General features: G+C 50.6%; 1 long non-coding RNA gene across 1 annotated transcript; it reads left to right on the top strand.

Annotated features, from left to right (window-relative positions):
* The first annotated feature begins 1,048 nt into the window (after positions 1-1,048).
* Positions 1,049-2,015, top strand: LOC135830448 (uncharacterized). Its single transcript, XR_010556037.1, has 4 exons — positions 1,049-1,241; positions 1,327-1,467; positions 1,615-1,681; positions 1,956-2,015. It is a non-coding gene; the product is annotated as an uncharacterized LOC135830448 (long non-coding RNA).
* Positions 2,016-5,548: the final 3,533 nt, after the last annotated feature.

Below are 5,548 nucleotides of genomic sequence, written 5' to 3'. Positions count from 1 at the left end.
ACTTAGGGTGGCGTGTCCGTGTCTGTCTGTAGCACATGACTGGTCATTCGTAGTCGCCTACATGCAGCTGTGTCATGTATTACTACAAGAACTCAACCAAGTCCTCAGCAGTCATGGAGTAGCGGCAGGTTAGGCAAGTAGGGCTGGGGGCAGAACTGATCCACTCCTTGATACAGTGGAAGTGAAATTCATGACCACACTCCAACTTGGATAGAGGACGATCCAGGGCATCCTGACAAATCACACAACTGGACTCATGACTTATTGCTGACGAGTCTACCTTAGCAGGCACTACATTGATGTACTGCAGCTCCATGGGGTGTATTGCCTGGTCTTGATGGTGGTCACCATAATACACCCCGTTGAGGTACCACTGATAGACACCCTCCTCCTCCTGAGAGATGAAAGCAGGTCCATCTTCCCTATGCCGAAGGTTGTATCGGTACCACTCCCGTACACGATTGTTACCTTCCCTGTGTATAACCGCTGGCGCATTCTCCCTGTGGAGCCTTCCTTGGTGATACCACCGTAGAATACAGCATGTGGCGTCACAATAACTGGCTGCAGGACCGCCGGCTCTAGGCGCCGTTGAGGTAGTACTCGATGCTACCCCGTCCTATCCAAGCCCGTTCATTAACGCGATGAAGGCGACCTTCATAGCACCAGGCGGACACTCCCCTACTATCAACAAGAGCTGGTCCGTCCTCCCGATGGAGTCTACCATCGACGTGCCAAATTTCTTGCTGCGCGTTTTGATCTGCCACCTCCACAACAGTTCGTATTGGCGTCCGCCTTTCTATTAGTAAAGGACCCGTGGTGAGAGACCACGACCGGTCGTCCACGTCTACACCGAATGTATCAGCCATATCTATTTACTGAGAATAATGTAACAACTCCTCCACAAACGCTTCTACAACTGACGTCTTCTTCATCCTGGTTTTTTCCTCTTGGTGGTTTTGGATAAGAGTTGAAAAGTCCAAGAGGTCAACTGATGACCTTTGCGTTACTTGGTATGATTGGGTTTTAGCGGATGATGTCGGTATGCAGCTGGGGAGCGAATTCGACAGGAAGAAGGTAAAGGTCTTGCTTTGCGGTTCACACCTTCACTTCAGTATCATTACAGTCCAAATGGCTTTCACTTGTCACTGTAGCGTTCGAATGTCAGGGGTAATACCCCTATTCCAGCACCTGAGGCGGTGCGTCAAGCGCCGCCTCTTTCTCATCATATATTGTGACAAATGGTAAGTGTGCAGTGCTCCTAGCTCTCTCCCCCGACAAAAGAGCTCTATGACACTGTGCTTTCTGCGGTTTCTTTCGTTTTTACAGTGGAGAAAGGCTGGTGGGAGGCCCAGCCGTGGCCGCACACCTGGCGGGTGCGGCCCATCTAACCCGTTACTGGGAGGGCCGGCAGGTCGGGCTGCTGTTGCAGTCCGACTACCGGGACGCCGTGGAGCGTATTAGGACCCTGTAAGTAAGCACTGCTCTGTCTACATGTATACTTATCCCCCTCGTTATAGCGATACTTACTTGTTTCGTATCCTCTTGTCTTTAATACCCTGCTTCCGTATTCGTGACACTAATAGTGTTTGTGTGCGCTCATGCTTGGTTTTACAGATGATGATGATGTATGAAGGTCTGGACCTGCCGTCTTCGGGATGTGCCATTTGTTTCAAAATTATTTGTAAGTACTTGTAACAGGCGTAGTGTAGTAACTGTGTGTGTAGTGTAGTAACAGTGCAGTCGTAATGTGTTTTGTGATGGTCCTGTGCAGTCGTAATGTGTTGGGCTACTGAAGTACACTGCATGAAGGGGTATGTGTGGGTGCTTCGACACATTCTCGTGCTTCCTAAACCCTAGATATGTGTATAGCACTATAACCTAGATGTGTGTGTGTGTGTGTGTGTGTGTGTGCCCGCGCATGCATGCGTGTGCGTGCATTGTGTTCTCTTCTACAGACTCATCCAAGTCCATTTAAATAAAAGTGCATTATAGTAAACAGTATTGTGTTTTGTTACAGTGAATATGTGGGGAATGGTGGATATGCCTTAGTGTGACTGGATACGTGCGGGTTGTGACTCTTTGCTGGTCACTCTGGATTCTCCAGTATAGATTCGGTGCAGTGCAGAGGGGATTTGCGGTGCGTAGCAACACTGCTTCACTGTGACACCCCTTCAATAATTGTTTTGATGCATGATACTCCGGGCGTAGCCGGTTGATTCTTACTGTATCCCGATCAAAATAGAAATATGCATCTAATGCACCTGCATGGATAGTAGGCATTTCCCAAATCGGCCGGCCGAAAAATTCGCCGAAGAAAGTGGTTTTGAAGAAATTACCCATCTTTTCGCCGAATTTTCAAATTTCGCTTGTTGAATTAGCCGAAAACCGATGTTTCAGTGCTTCAACAGAGTGTGTGTGTAAATGTACATGACGTAATGGGAACGGTGACTTCAAGTACTACGTTGATCCGAGTTCTGATCTTGGGGCTCATAATATGGCCGAATTTGAACATTCTCTTAACCGATCGAAAAGCCGATTAGGCATGCTCTGCATGGGCAACTTGTCAATCAGTGCACATCTACGATGTGCAAATAAAACGAATGCACGGAACGTGAACTTGTTTGCTGCACATCTACGAAGTGCGAATCAGGGAGTAGTATAATGACACGTGTACTGTACACCTTGTGTTGCACTGCGTCTTTTCCACACGCATAGGACCACTGAAGGTCACACGCTCCGCGTGCGTATGCACGCATGCGCAATATGTCATTCACTGCATGCAATGCACATCTACGATGTGCAAATCAGGGGATAGTACGTATTTTACTACTCCCCAGTGCGAATGCACCGAACGTGCACAAGTGCACGTTCGCCATCTATGGCGAAAAGAACCTTAAGAATGACATTTATGGCATGCCAGGGGTCAAAGGTCAAACTCTGGGGGATCCCGGGGCCAGACCCAGCACGACCGACACAGTGTGCCTTATTTGGACCAAAGGTCAAAGGTCAAAAAGTGTGCCAGAACCTGCCCCGCACTTACTACTTTCGTGGCCTCACCAAGGAATGGTACCCTATCGCCTGTGAGTCCCGCGCTGACTGGCGGACTATGTACGCCGAGCCTGTGGAGAATGTGCCTCAGCCTGACCCAGTGGTATGTGCGGATTGCAATCGGTCATTCTCGCGCCCTGGAGATCGTGCTCGCGACAAATGTGTGGTTGAGCGGGCAAAGCCGATTGCTGAGCAGCGAGGGGCTTGCCACTGTGGAGATTGTGGGCGTGGGTTTCGCAGCAAGGGTGGTCTAGCTGTTCACCGCTGTTCCGCACCTCAGCCTCAGCCTCCCGAGCCCCGGCAAGTCTATGTGCAGGATGCCTGCTGTGCTGCCCGCTGCTTTCGGTCTGTGCAAGGCCGCGGTCGTCACCGGTGCTCGAGGACTGGCCCGCGCCCGACTGCCCCAGCAGCGTAATTCGTTCAGCCATGTATGCGTGTGTTCTCGCCGGTTCCGTTTGCCCCACCATCTCCGGCGTCATCAGGCTGCGTGCTCCATCTTCCTCTCTGATGCCCCTCCGGGGCCCACGTGACCCCTGTGGCAGTGGCTCTACAGGACAGGACAGGACAGGTGTGTGTGTGTGTGTGTGTGTGTGTGTGTGTGTGTGTGTGTGTGTGTGTGTGTGTGAAAAAAGCCACTTCATAGCTGTGTGGTGTAGACCAGGCTGAATAGTGGCGGTCAATTCTTCAGCCTTGCAAGTAACTTGTTGAATGGTGCAATCCCAGCACAAGCTGCTATGGCTTCTGCTGTAGCATCGCTATCACCGCCTTCGGCGATGGGCGTCCAATGGTCCAATGGTGTGTGTGTGTGTGTGTGTGTGTGTGTGTGTGTGTGTGTGTGTGTGTGTGTGTGTGTGTGTGTGTGTGTGTGTCGGAGTCCTTCGCGAGGCTTTGCAAGCCCGCGAGAGGAGCAAACTACCGCACGAAGACGACGACTTGGAACGACTCAGAGCGTTGGCTGATGGAATGTTTGCTCTGTTGTGGAGAGTGATGGACCAGTTGTAGCGGCAGCCGTGAGAGGAATTGTTTCCGATGATAAGCCAGATCCATAGCTGCTGGAGATGGCTCTCTCGAACGTGGTCCCGCTCGTCGTTCTATATTGTCGGCCCCGTAAGGGGACACGTGACCGTAATGGCAGTGTTTACCAGGACCAGGACCAGGTGTGTGTGTGTGTGTGTGTGTGTGTGTGTGTGTGTGTGTGTGTGTGTGTGTTCGGCCGCAGAGCGCAACCGTTGAAGTGAATACGCAGAATTTCCAACGGCCGAATGAATGCTGATGCTAACTAATTACTTACTTTACCTTCCTCCATACATGCAAAAATGATAGCGCTCTGTCACCATATATAGTCACGTGCACGGCACAAATGCAACTGTGGATCAGGGGGAGAAATAATTTAAAATTGCCCATTTTCTAACGACTAGATGTACAGGTATGTGCGTGCCTATGGTCGATACGACGTTATAGTCTTCAGGAGTCGTTACGGCAATGGCATCCGTCCAGTGCAACGATTGTGGCTCATCGAGCACGGCCCTGAAATTTGTCTCCTGCCTGCACACGCTGTGCGTACCCTGTGTGCAGAACAGCATTTCCTTTGACGGTTCAATCAAATGTCCGCAATGTTTGTCCACCACTCCGTTGCCTATGAGCGTCGAGCCATTGCGATCGCTCCCGAGTGTTATGGCCAGTGGAGATTCTGTGGCGGGAGACGAGACGCAGGGGCAACCAGTGTGTGAAGAATGTGGAGATGATACCAAAGCCACAAGCAGTTGTGTAAACTGCAAGGTGAAAATGTGCGATGCTCACGCCGGCGTTCATCCATTATCCAAAGCCACCAAGGGGCATGCAGTCAAGCCATTATCGCAAATGGAGCGAGCCTCGTCTTCTGCAGGGACCGCGACCAGCAGATCTGCTGCACAGCACAGGTGTGCACTGCATGCAAGTGAGTTCGTTGATGGATTCTGCGTACAGTGTAACCAGTTGCTGTGCCCAAAGTGCAAACAGGCACATTTACACAAGAAAGATCATCAAGTCTTGGACATTGCCAGGGCTGGTCAAAAGACTCGGGATATGCTAGCAGATAAGCTTGCCAGTAGTTCATCAACATGTGATGGTGTTATAACCCAAGCATTGAACAATGTTCAAACCAACATTCAGAAGCTCAACGACCAAACAGAGCTGGCCTCAGCAAAAGTCACTGAGTTCTCCAAACTGTTGGCAGAGGCTGTTGTGAAGCGTGAGAATGAACTCCTTGCAGAGCTGGATGACATGCGATCTAAGAAGACGCTGGCATTGGAGGAACAGCAACACCGACTTCAAGAGTCTATATCCCAGGAGAAGAGTGCAGCGAATATTGTGAAGTCATTCACGGATGATGTGGACCTGCTCCGTATATGGACATGGGTCGACGAGTCATTGAACAAAGCAATCCGAACAGCGGAAGAAGACACCGTTCCATGTGTATCCAGTGGGCTTGTGTTTGGCAGCACTGACATGACACAACTAC

The sequence above is a fragment of the Sycon ciliatum genome, unplaced genomic scaffold (assembly GCF_964019385.1).
Source record: "Sycon ciliatum unplaced genomic scaffold, ocSycCili1.1 SCAFFOLD_1348, whole genome shotgun sequence".
Classification (NCBI taxonomy): Eukaryota; Metazoa; Porifera; class Calcarea; order Leucosolenida; family Sycettidae; genus Sycon; species Sycon ciliatum.
Note: the sequence above shows the minus strand (reverse complement) of the source record. Positions and strands in the feature narration are given on the sequence as shown.